Source organism: Rhinatrema bivittatum, chromosome 6 (assembly GCF_901001135.1).
Source record: "Rhinatrema bivittatum chromosome 6, aRhiBiv1.1, whole genome shotgun sequence".
NCBI lineage: Eukaryota > Metazoa > Chordata > Amphibia > Gymnophiona > Rhinatrematidae > Rhinatrema > Rhinatrema bivittatum.
Window position 1 is genome coordinate 192,715,243 of NC_042620.1, and position 13,855 is coordinate 192,729,097.

The 13,855-nt window shown below is 41.5% G+C and overlaps 1 long non-coding RNA gene across 1 annotated transcript in view; it reads left to right on the forward strand.

Moving 5' to 3' along the window:
* LOC115093247 overlaps positions 1–12,921 on the forward strand; it is a 40,687-nt gene extending 27,766 nt beyond the window's left edge. The window contains exon 3 of the long non-coding RNA XR_003857246.1: positions 11,307–12,921. This is a non-coding gene — a long non-coding RNA (uncharacterized LOC115093247). The remainder of the gene's footprint in view (positions 1–11,306) is intronic.
* The last annotated feature ends 934 nt before the right edge of the window (positions 12,922–13,855 follow it).

The following is a 13,855-nucleotide window of genomic DNA, read 5'->3' on the forward strand; positions in this document are numbered from 1 at the left end:
TGGATCAAGGAGGCACGGCCCTGTGATGCTCGTGACAGATCCTGCATTCTTAAGCCAGAGATTTCCACACCAGAGTGGAAGTCCTGGCCCAAGGAGGCATGACTTATGATGTAGGGATGTGAATCGTTTTTTGACGATTTAAAATATCGTCCAATATTTTTTAATTGTCATTAATAGTTAAAGAGTGCGATACAATAGAAATTCCACCGATTTATCGTGAAAAAATCGTTAATCGGGTTAGTGCACGCTAACGGGAGTTAGGACACAACCTAAAAACCCACCCCGACCCTTTAAAAAACCGATCCCTTAGCCTCCACCCCCCTCCCGACCCCCCCCCCCCAAAACGTTTTAAAATTACCTGGTGGTCCAGCAGGGTCCCCGAGAGTGTTCTCTCGCGCTTGGGCTGTCGGCTGATAAACAAAAATTCCACCCCGACCCTTTAAAACCGCTCCCTTAGCCTCCATCGCTCCCGGGGCTCACTGGACCACCAGGTAATTTTAAAACATTTTTTGGGGGGTCGGGAGGGTGGTGGAGGCTAAGGGAGCAGTTTTAAAGGGTCGGGGCGGGTTTATTGTTTATCGGCCGACAGCCCGAGCGCTAGAGAACACTCTCGGGACCCCCGCTGGACCACCAGGTAATTTTAAAACGTTTTGGGGGGGGGGTCGGGAGGGTGGTGGAGGCAAAGGGAGTGGTTTTAAAGGGTCGGGGTGGGTTTTTTGTTTATCGGATCGGGCGAAGCCGATAAAAAAAAAACTGATCGAGCCGGACGAAAACAAATGCATGATTTGAATCGGAACCGAACCGATTCCGGTTCACATCTCTATTATGATGCCCATGACCCACTTGTTAACCAGAAAAGAACAAAACAACACAAGTAACATTTTAAGATTATTTTACTTAAAAAATATTTGCAGAGGTAAAAATGTAAGATTGACTTCAAAGCAATTGCATAAAACGGAAGATTGTATATTCAGTTAGAGTCTAGTAACATTTGAAGAGCCATGATAACAGCCTTGGAAACTGAGCATAGAATGCAAGGTAGTATATGTAGTGAAAGTCTATATATGCAATAAACAATCCACAAACTGGAGAAACATTAGGAAGACCCATGCCAACAGCCTGCCAAAGAGGATAAAACAGCCCCCGTCCAAAGGAAGAGTTGCAGAGAATGCATCGTTTTAGCAAAACGGTGGTGATGAGTGAGCAGGGGTGGAACCACAGTTTCTGAAGACTGCAGTTATAAGCACTGATGATGATATGCCCACCTGCAAAAAGGGCAAATAAAAACAAAATTGAGATGCAAATCAGAAGCCTAGAGATGTACCATCCAGCTCCCACTGTGGAACTAGCAAGAACAGTACACAGGAATGTCGCTGTGTACATACTTATGATAGGAGAGGAGACCAGCGTCAGCAGCATGGTGAGCGATGGTTGAAACGAGGCACCTAATTGGGGAGAAGCATCTATATAGAGACGAGGTGTCTGAGTGGGCAAAGCATCTGCACCGAAGTAAGAGCAGGAGCATAACCACCATTTCCGCATACTGCAGTGCCGATGCAGATGATGCCACCCACCTGCAAAAGAAAGGGAAACAAGAATAAAAGTGTGAAAATGCAAGTCTGAAGCAGTCCAGTACCCACAGGGGAACCAGCAAGAATACTGATTTAGAATTTTGGAGTGTAAATAGTTATGGGAACAGAAGAGAAGAGCGTTGGTGATGGGTCGAGCAATGGCAAAGATAAGGGGAGAAGCATCTACAGAGAGATGAGGCATCCAAATGGAAGAAGCATCTGCACCAGAAGAAGCATAACCACCTTTCCACATACTGCAGCAATGATTGCTGATGATGCATTGCCTGCAAAAAAAAAAGAAAGTAAAGATAACAAAAGTGAGAAATACAAGTCTGAAGCCCACAAGAGAGAACATCCAGTGGCTACTGAGGCAAATACTCATGGGAGGAGAGGAGAGCAGCATCCGTGGCAGAGGAGAGCAATGGCTCAAACGAGGCATCTGAGTAGAACTTATCCAGAACCACAACATTGGAAAATAGAGCCTCTCCCTCCATGCAGCCCTAAGAAGACAGTTCATGGCAATTGTGAAGACCACACCATGGTTGACATCCTGTTGTAACCAGACACCTGGACACCAGCTTTCTTGTCACCAGCACCATCACTCTAATTTACCAGTGACAGTTGACAGCTAAGATCCACAAGTTGAGTTGTGTTGCTGTTCCCATGGGAGATGGTTCCTGAGGCTGCTATTGGTAGTCTGGCATGGACTGGGTGGGGTTCATAGAATGTAAGTTGTGGTCTGATGTGGCAGTTTGACACTGATATTTGCTCTTCTACATTGGAAAACAGAGGATCTCCCTCTATTTGTAGTCTGGTGTGGGCTGAGTGGGGTTCAGAGAAAATCATTGGTGGTCTAGTTTGGCACATGACAGTCAATATTTTACTGTTCACATTGAGATGTAGTTCCTGGAGCACAGTTCCTTGCTGGTATGAGATAGTCATTGGTGGTCTGGCATGGGCCAGGTGGGGTTCAGTGACAATCATTGGTAATCCAGCATCACAGTTGACAGCGGTTGCATTGCTGTTCCCATGGGAGATGGTTACCGAGGCTATCACTGGTGCTTTGGTGTGAGATTCAAAGCCTGTCATTGGTGGTCTGGTATAGCAGTTGACAGTTAATGTTTTGCTGTTCTCCACTGGAAAATAGAGCCTCTCCCATTGTTGGTGGTCTGCCATGGGCCAGGTGGGATTTAGAGACAGTCATTGGTGCTCTAGTGTGGGGTTGGGATGGGTCCAGATGGAATTATCAGTGGTCCAGCTAGGGTTGGGTCCAGATTAAGTCAGGAACAGTTCAGTACAGTGGGAACTTGCCTTGAGAATATGGCCTCCATCCATGTTTCCCACCTCTGGTTCTGCATGGGAAGCTGCTGCGTACCGTGGTTTCAGAGTTGGTTAATGAGCTTATCTCCTCAGAAAACGTGAGCCCAGTTGTACAGATAAAGGTCCTGTTCATTTCCCATGTGGATAAGTCAGGTCCTTGTAAGACACTGACAGTCAAAGGACGAAGCTCTAACTCAATTAGTCAAAACATTGGCTGTGGTGGTTCTCTCCCTCACAGTCTGGACACTTTTTGCAGCTGACATATTTCCTTCCTAATGCATTCCATCTTCTAGTAAATTGCCATCCATCCCTCTATCACACTGTTCTTGATGAGTTCCTGCTTTGCAAGTAGTTTCACAGCTACCTGTTCTGCCATTACATCAGTGCCAGAGAGTGGTGTTCCTGTTGGTGGGAGAATGCCGTAATCTGGAGCCCCACTGCCAACTACACTGGCACCTGTAAAAATAACACTCATGCTGGTGCCAGTTGTTGTCGGTATATCCAGGATATTTGTCATGGATGTGTCTTGCCATGTGAAGTGGAGTTCAACCGTCTGTCTTGTGTATTGGGTGACAATGTCTCACTTGGCAACTGCAGAATGTTAGTGGATTGCTCAGTTGCTCCCATTGAAAGATGATCCAGAGGTGCTGGTTAGTTCTCTTTGGCCTCATCGTCTGTGGCAGGCCCCTGAGTGGCCATTGGCCGATGATCATCTAGAAAAATAAGAAAATACATATCAGAGCCAAGTACTATGACATCCTTCTGACCCCCCTCAACAAGTCCTCTTCACCCCGAACATACATTCCCACCATACTCATCTACTCCTTCTGCAGCATCCATATTAGTGCCGCCAGTAAGGACACTAGAAAAGTAGTCCTGCTGAAAAGCCCCTTGGACCACCTCCTACCCTAGTGTCAACTGCACTTCGCATGGGAGACCTCTTCCCATACAGTGCTTGAACTTCTCTGTCTGTGCCAGCTTGGCCTTGACAACCGCCCTGGTGTCTCACCATCTATACACAGACAGACCCTCACAAAATACAGAACAAAGAGACCATAAAGTAGAAATACAAACATGTAAACAAAAGCTAAACTCGAAACCGCAAGAAGCCAGCCTCTGTATGCAGTGAAACAATAGAAAAACAGAAATATTACCATTTCTCATAAAACATCAAACAATACAATCAAGAAATATAAAACATCAATAACAATAGAAAAATCATACTAATAAAATGAATATTTCAAAACAGATGATGAATAAAAGATTAAAAACTCATAAAATGTTGTAATAATTTCTCAAATGCAAATAAAATATTTCAAAAGGGTAGACTCATCAAATAGCACCCAGTAATTAGAACTAGGATTTGAAAATCTCCTGCTCTCCATACCTGGAACTTTTGATTTCCAGTCACTCTGCGATTGATGTGGTTTATTGGGGGATGAGGGGGCTGCATAAAATGTCTCCTCTCTAATATACACACACATTCATTCTCTCTCACACAGACAGACAGACACACACACACACACAGACTCCCTCTCTCACGTGCTCTCTAGAATGCACGCCCACACACATACACACTCTCACTCACATATACTCCCACTTACACTCACATATGCTCTCAAGGACACACACATGCTTACTGTGCTTTCACTAACATACATATGCACATGCTCTTGTTCAAATATACTCTGACACATACACACATGATCTTAGTCACAAATGCCTCTCTCTGAATATCCCACCCACTCCACCCTCTTTCACACTCCACACACATACTGACTCTCTGACTCATGCTGGGACCTGCCTCTCTTCCTTGATTTCTTCAACTGCCAGTGGGACAGACTCAGCTGGCGGCCTTCCGGGCCTCTCTTGGTGTCTTCAGCTGCCAGTGAGATGGGCTCTGTTGATGGCCTAACAAGCCTCTTCTTCAGTCACCATGAGATGTGGTCCTTGGCAGGCCTGGCAGGCCTTTTCTTATACTTCCGCCACAGGATGGGGCCTGCTTCTTCTTCTTAGCAGTACGGACTGGGCTTCTGATGTGGGGGACTCCCTGCGCTCCTCTCCTCATGCTATCTTAGTGCAGAGTTCACCTTTTCTGTTATTATCTGGTGTACCCCTAGGGGTTTGCGGACCACAGGTTGGGATCCACTGTTCTAGAACTTCCTTTACACTGAAAAGGGATAGTGTCGCCTTTAACTCAGAAACCTTTTGAGTTTTACTTCTAATATCTGCTGACAAAGATGAATATTCATTTCTGATAGTGTGAATAATTGCCTCCCACTTGATACAATCTGGACCATCCCTAGGTGCCATTTGTGAACATTCAGAATATATTTTTTTTTGCCATGGTTCTTATTATCTTTCTGTTCTGTTAGCACTTTGCCATCTGCTGTCCTGATAATACTGTATTCAGTATAATGTGCTACAGTGTGATCAGAGCTACTCAAAACACCCCAGAATGTTCTCGTTCTTCCCAAACATGCCACATCACGCTCAGAGTTTGCACAGATTCACTGTTGTTTTAGCAACAGTTTTGGCAACAAAATCTTCATTTGAGCAATGTTAAAACAAAGGGTACCTTATAATCGTAATCCAGTTCGAAAGAAACAGAGTAGAAACTTTATGGGCTCAATTCATATAAACTCTTTCTGGCTTCTGGAAGAAGAGCAGTGGAAAATACTTTTTGCCTTAATAAAAACTGCCACAAAATTAGATATTCACCAGATATACCACATAGAAAGAAAATATTTGTACTGGCATGCGATTCAAAGCATGTAGAAGAAGGGGCCACCTCAGAGACTCCATTTGATGTCTTTTGTTCAGTCCACAAACTTGTTTGTAAAAACATTCACTCAGCTACATTTAGGTCTTTAAGTCACCTCCCATAGCCCTTAGAACTGAATATATTTACTTTACTAAATGATTAGTTGGCTGCAGAGAGAAGCTTTTTTTTCTGTAGAAGGTGTTACACTTTGCAGTCTTCTACCAGTGGAATCGCACAAACAATCTTGTACAAAGACTTCTAAAAAACAGCTTACAACTCATTTATTTAAACAAGCTTTTTATTAATTGATTTTACAACATAATAAGTGTAGAAACCATAGGTAGAATAAAAATTGAAATGGCAATTTTTGGAAGACCTATTGTCTAGTTTATCAAGGGCATCTTAATGGAAAGTTGATGAAAATACTGTGCTTAGATACTGGCTATCAGGATGAATTCATTGAGACCATATTATTTGTTTTACTATTTGTTTTATTTTATGTAACATAGGTATATATTTTATTATTTATATTATCAATTAATTTTGTCTGTTTTTAGATTATTTTAGCACTTTATTAGTTTGATTTTATCTTGACTTATGACATTATATATGTTGATGTGTAAACCGCTTATACTATTGGTGAGTGTGGTTCATAACATTTAAATTAAATTAAATTCTATATGAGGCAGGAGTACTTTGGGCTAGAGCAGTTATAATGCTCCTATTACTTTTAATGAAAGAAAATTTGACACTTTTGAAACTATTTTTTTACTTTTTGAAAAACATGAATGAATGCTTGAATGAACTTTAGCAGATAAAGAAAAAAGAGACATTTTTAGTAATGTACATAGTAACATAGAAAGGCAGAAAAAGACTCAACTGGTCTACTCAGTCTGCCCAACAAGCATTTTTTTTTTATAGGTAGTAACTACTAGTCCATGCAGATTATCCCCATGCCTTCTGTTAAAGGTAGTAACTGCTGCTCCATGCAAGTTACTCCTTATCTTTATTTCCACTAGGGATCCTCTGGTTTATCACAAGCCTTTTGAATTCCATTTTTATTCTTATCACTACCTCTTTTGGGAGGGCATTCCATACATCCAACAGCCTTTCAGTGAAGAAACATTTCCTGATGTCATTCCTGAGTCTGCCCCCTTGGAACTTCATATTATGACCCCTAGTTCCACAGTTTTCTTTCCATCAGAAAAGGTATGATTCATGTGCATCATTAATACTTTTCAAATATTTAACAATCTGTATCATAGCTCCCCTGCTCTTCTCCAGGTTATATGTATTTAGGTCCTTCTGTTTCATTTCATAAGTTTTTAGTGCACACCCTGCACCATTTCGATCGCCTGGCTTTGGACTGCTTCCATCCTGTTTCTCTCCCTTTTGAGATTCAATCTCTAAAACTGAACACATTACTCCAGGAGAGGCCTTGCCAAAGACCTGTATAGGGGCAATGTCACCTCTTTTTTCCTGCTGGTTATGCCTCTCTTTATGCAGCCTAGCATCCTTCTGATCATAGCCACTAACTTGACACATTGCTTTGAAGCTTTTAGATCACCTCAAGATTTCTTTCCCAGTATATACACATCAGTATTCTGCCCTCCATCACATAGAGCTCCTTTGGATTTCTGCACTCCAAATGCATGACTCTGCACTTCTTAGCATTCAATCCCAGCTGCCAAACCTTTGACCACTCCTCAAGCTTCCTTAGATCACTTTTCATTCACTCTACTCCTTCAGATGTGTTCACTCTGTTGCATAGAGTCATTTGCAAAAAGACAAACTTTTCCTTCTAACCCTTCCACTATGCTGCTCACAAAGATAGTGGACAGAACCGGCCCCAGGACTAATCCTAGAAGCATTCATTCTTCTCTCCTCAGAGTAGGTTCCATTTACCCGTACTCACTGACGTCTGTCAGTCAATCAATTTATAATCCATTCCACCACCTTGGGACTCACTCCCAGGCTTTTCATTTTGTTTATGAGCCTCCTATGTGGGACAGTATTGAAAGCTTTGCTGAAATCAAGATAAACTGCATTAAGTGCTCTTCCTTTCTCTAATTAACTAGTTGCCCAATCAAAGAAAAATCAGATTTGTTTGACACAACTTTCCTCTGGTAAAATCATGTTGCCTCAGATCCTGCAACACATTGCATTATAGATGGTTGACTATTCATTCCTTCAGCCACATTTCCATTAATTTTCCCATCACCAAGGTAAGGCTAACTAGCCTGTAGCTGCTAGCCTCCCCCCTCCACCAGCAGGACCACCACAACCCTTCTCCAATGTTGTGGCACCCTGCCTATTTCCAAGGATCTATTGGACAAGTCTTCAGCAGACCCACCAACATCTCTCTGAGCTCCCTTATTATCCTGGGATGTATCTCATCCAGCCTCATTGTCTTGTCCACTTTCAGTTTTGCTCGTTCCACCCGCACACCCTCTTCCGCCAATGGGGTTGCAACTACTCTACTCCCATCAGTATTCTTGCCTACCAGCAATGGTCCTCCTCCAAAGTCTTCTTTAGTGAACACCGATCTGAAATGTTTGTTTAATATTTCTGCTTTTGTCTCATCTTTCTCCACAAAATGACCCTGGTCTCCTTTCAAACTTACAATATCACTTTTGGCTTTCCTTCTTTTTACAATATCTGAAAACTGTTTTGTTGCCTTACTTTATCTTTTTGGAGATCCTTTCTTCCATTCAAGCTTTTGCCATTCAGATTTCGTTCCTCATCTCTTTTAGTTTCACCAGATATGCTTCCCTGTGTTCCTCTTTTTGAATGCCTTTGTACTTTCTGAATGCTGATCTTTTTGCCTTTATTTTTTCAGCCACCTCTTTGGAGAACCATATCAGTTCAATTTACTTTTCTTTCATAAAAGATTTGTTGCCTTAATAATAGCTCCTTTTAATTTGGCCCACTGTTGTTCCACTTCACTCAGTCTTCTAGCTCCTTCTCAAGGTATGTTCCCATTTTTTAAATCCAGGACATTGATCTTCATATGCATTCTCTCTGTCTTGGCCATTATATAAAACCATATTGTCTGATGATCACTAGGGCTCAGATGGGTTCCTACCTGGACATTAGAGATACTTTCTTCATTTTGTGAGCACCAGGTCCACTATCGCTCTTCAACTTCATGGGTTCCATCATTATTTGTCCAAGTAGAACACCTTGAAGGGCATTCACATTTTCTCTACTTCTTACAGATTTTGCAGCAGGGATACTCCAATTCATACTCCAATTCATACATAAAAATCTCCAATAAGCAACACTTCCTCCTTCCTTCCCATCTTTTGGATGTCTTCATCCAGATTCCTGTCCCATTCGTCTATCTGATTCAGAGGCCTGTATACCACACCAGTGTAAGTAGAAGTGCCATCATCTTTTTTTAAGATGACCCACCATGTTTCTTCCTTTCACACACCTCTTGCATTTCAGTTACTAGGATATTGTTTTTGATACTAAGAGCTACTTTTCCCCCTTTTCTGTTCTCTCTGTTCTTCAACAGGTTATAGCCCAGAATTGCCACATCCCATTCATGAGGCTCACTGAACCATGTTGCCATGTAGCAACAATACCCAGATCCACCTCCACCATTAGGGCCTGTAGATCTGGAACTTTATTCCTCAGACTACAAGCATTCATGCACATAAGCTTTCCATCTTTCTCCCTCAACTTGCCGCTCTTCCTGGGCACTTTTTTTTATTTCTGCTTCAGAATGGACTAATTTTGTTCTTTTTCTCCACCCATTTCCTATATTTGTAGCCTGGAAAAGAGATGACTGAGAGGAGATAGGATATAGATCTATGAAACCATGAGTGGGGTGGAACTGGTAAATAAGAGATGGTTATTTACCATTTCCAACAATACTAGAACCTTCCCTATTCTCAAACACTGGCAAAAAATTTACCATGCAAAAGTCACAACTTGGCTTTTTGTTAAAGAGAAGATACTGTGTAGTGCAATCCTTGTCTGTGAAGATCTGCCCCCAGCTTGGAGAAGAGACTTTTGTTAGAATTATAAGGATTTTTTCTGGAGTTTGTGGGGTGAGACTCTGGCCCATTTTGAGATGGACAAGCCTCAATCCCTGGGCTATGGATGAGAAGATCTATATGCTCTTTACCCAGTTAGCAAAGGAACTGTAGTGACTCCTCACCCTAGAGGAAGATTTTTTGTTTGGAATCACTAGACAAGATATTGACTATGAGGGAGTTGTTGGACCACTAGATGGCTGAGGGGTAAAAGGGGCACTCGAGGAAGACAAGGTTCTACTAAATGCATTCTTTGCTTTGATCTTTACTGAGAAGGGTATTGGGGAGATACCTACGCCAGACACATTTTTGAGGATGACAATTCTGTTAGATTTTTTTGAAGGAGTTAATAAATGTAGGGAAGAATAATTAAACCATAATTACATGGTACTAGGCATCACCACCCAGGAACAGGATCTTGGAATTACTGTGGACAATTTTTTTAAATCTTCAGCTCAGTAAGCAGCAGCAGACAAAAAAGTAAATAGAATATTAGGTATTATAAGAAAAGAAATGGAAAATAAAATGGAAGATATCATAATGCCACTGTGTCAATACATGGTGTGACCACACCTTGAGTATTGTGTGCAGTTCTGGTTGCTTTATCTAAAAAAAAAAAGTAGCAGAACTAGAAAAAGTAGAGAGAAGGATAGGCAACATGATAAAGGGGATGGAATTGTTACCCAATGAGGAAAGGCTAAACATGTTAAACATGTTAGGGGTCTTCAGCCTGTAAAAGAGATGGCTGAGTGGAACAGGTAAATAGAGAACAGTTCAAGATCCTTTCCAAACAAAAGGAAGCTTTGTCAAATTAGTCTTAGATTCTGAATCCACTGACCAGCTGCATAGCCAAAGAAGCCACCTAGCTGTTAGTATGGATTCTATGTATCTGGCAGATGTGCACACCAAATAAAGGAGGCATCTGCCAAAGATGCTGCTCCTGGTTCCAATTAGAGGATTCCTCCAAAACCTCACTACTGGCTCCCACTACATCCTCTTGAATGTTCTGCGCCAGATGCAAGCCAGACCTTACTATTAATCAGCTGCAGGCCTATATCTGCAACACCATGCTAGCAACTTTGAAGGCCTGTTTCAACAAGAATTTTAGCTTTCTGTCCTGCATGACCTTAAGAGCAGCGCTTCCTTCTACTAGAATCATATTCCTCTTAGTCATTGAACAAACCAGTGCATCTACCTTTGGAAATCTAAGCTTCTCTCTCTCTTGAGAAACCAAGGGATGAAATTTGACCAGTGAATAACCTCCCTTAAAATTTGCTTTTGGAGAAGTCCACTCCAGATCAATCAGATCCTTCACCACTATACAGGAGAAAAGAATTTTAAAGCTAATACTGATTATAATTAGGTCCTCCGCTGAGCCAAGAACCTTCTCCTTTTTATTCTTTGTAATATTCAAGATATGCAATGATTGAGAAATTAAGGACCCAAGCTCGTTTTTATGGAAGAGCTGCATCATGGAAGTGTCATCCTCCCACTCAGGTGGATGTTCTCCCACTTTCAACTCATTGTGTCTTGTAGCTCCTTGAATCCATTAAGGGAATCTTCCTATCCAGAAAAATTCTCATCCATTCTTTTCTTCTTCTCTTTTAGATCATTTCCTGCTTGAACTTTCAGCTAACCCTGAAGGTGCTGAAAAAACTGCAGCAGAACCTGCGACTGCACTCTGTCCCATAGAAAAGACATGCCACAAACAATTTCACAAGAATTTCTGAGATGAAATCCAGGCTAAGCAGAAAGTCTGTAAACCTGGGAGAGAAGGAACTGCTTCTTTAAGAGCTGCACCCGAGGACTGACCAGTTGCAGACACCATCAATGCCTGCCGCTCAGGACTGAATGAAGGAGGCCCAAACTTTCCCTCAGTCTGCTTCAATTTCAGTCTCGGGAAGCCAAGCACTGCAGGAAAGATACTGAATGGCTGCATTAACCTCCCCCGGGGACTCAAAACTGCAGCCTTGTATCTCTCCCTTCACCTTGAAATATTTGCAGCATACCTCAAGACGTTTCCTCCACTTGCACTTTTCTCACTCCACATTCGCTGCACCATGTAGTTTTCTTCCCACACTCTGCCACCATGACTCTCCTGCACAGAACCATGATTCAAACCAGGCACTGCTGAAGCCAGAAAAAAGAACAGAAGGCTCACTCGACTCACCCGAGCTTCCTTCCTGCAGATCTTGATTCCAAGAAGTCTGCTGCAAAGCAGTCCCGGTCTGCTTTTTGCTTCTTTTTTTTTTAATTTAACAAATTTATGGTCAAAGCCAAGCCTTTATATGGAGAGTCTGCATGGAGGATGAAATAGAAAGGAGAGAAAAAGAAGTGGGGGAGAGGAAGGGACAAAGAAGGGAGGACACAAGGCCAAGAAGCACAGATCCTGACCAGAGTGAAAACTGGAAGCCCCCTGGCCTAAGCCCTGCTCAGCTGAGTGAGGGAGTTCAAGACTTTCACCTCAGGAGTTGCCCAAAATTTATCAGATCTTCCTATCCTACAGCACTGCTCACCTGAGGAAGTGAGAACTGGTATTTTCTCTTAGAAGCTGCCCCCTAAACCTTTCACTTATTCAGCCTAACAAGGCCTTTCTCACAGCATGGGATATTCATTCCACCGTCTATTGGAGACAGAGCATACTGGCAGGCTGAGTTCAGCAAGGAAGCATATAAGGAGGTGAAGTCAGCAAGTCTGTTGATCTCTATCTCCATCTGCTGGTTGGTGAGCATAACCTATTCCATCTGGACTGGTCTGACTAGATGAAAAGAAATATGGGATTAAAAAATGACGTTGGATATGAGGACAAGGAATCATGATTATAGAGCCATTAGAAAAGTGTAATGATACAGAGTAAAGAAACTTCTCGAGTAATCCTTGTGATATTGATCAAATCACTTAACTTCCTTGTACCCTACTTTACATTGTAACCATGGATGAGATGCATTAAATAGTGTCTCCCAGCTTCTATATATGACAAAACTGCTTAGTGCACCTGGTCCCAAGTGACTATCTTATGGAGTACTGTACAAATTACTAGTGCTATACAGATCATAAATATTAAACTATCATTTTAATGAAGAATTCATTAGAAAAATATTGGCAGTCATGACAAATGTTCCTTCCAAGCTTTTTTTAATCACATTTTTATGGGAATATCTGCTTTGAGACTACCCTGCTCAGATTGTAATAGCTGTTGAAATAAAAGAGCCACTTCAGAACATGCTGAGTTTAGCTGCCTACTACTTTGCAAAAGGCAGGAGGGTTCAGAGATTTCAGAGCACTGCTAACTCCGGTCCTGTGGCGAATGGGCGATTTGGCAGTCAGACATATTTTCTTTAAGCAATGCTAACATTCAAATCATTGTTTTTAAATAAGTTAGCTGTTAGAACAAAAATCATTATAAAAAAATCTTTGTTAGTTCTCATTTGATTTTGTTCCTAAAGAAAAATAAGTGTTTAAACCATTACTGATTTAAATAAATCAGTGCCGTTAGTCATCCAAAATCTTTGTACATATGGCTACATCTGTGATATGAACAGGGCACAAAAAGCAAATGCATGACTTCCTAGGAGGCATAGCTTTAAAGGTGAAAAGAATGTCCATAATAAAAGTTGCTGGCATTTTAATGAACCTAAACATATCAAACATTAAAAAGGAGCCTTAGGACTAAGAGCAATGGGGGACAAACAGGCCCATGAAAGCTGAAGATGCAGGTAGAATAGAATCTTTATTTAATGTTGCACATGGAAATAAAGTTTATCAGATAATTAGTGATTTCCTTTTTACTAGACTAAATTAACACATCTGTGATTAGCTTTTCAGAGTTAGGCTCCTTTTATCAGGTCAATGATTTTACACTGACCTGATGAAGGGAATATAACTCTCAAAAGCTAGTCACAAACGTATTGTTAATCCAGTAATAAGTAAATCACCTGTAATTTATTTGCCGACTTTTATTTCAGCTTATCAAATGCAATGGAAGCTCAGATGGAATACATCTGAAACTGACTTACTAAAAGTTAAATGAGGTTTGGCCTGCAGCATTGCTGATTCATTGTGTGTGTTGGGGCCAGAGTGCTCTTGGCTGTGTAATATCAAAAAGAACAATTATTATATATACACATACATACAGTACTGTATAATATGCTTAGCTC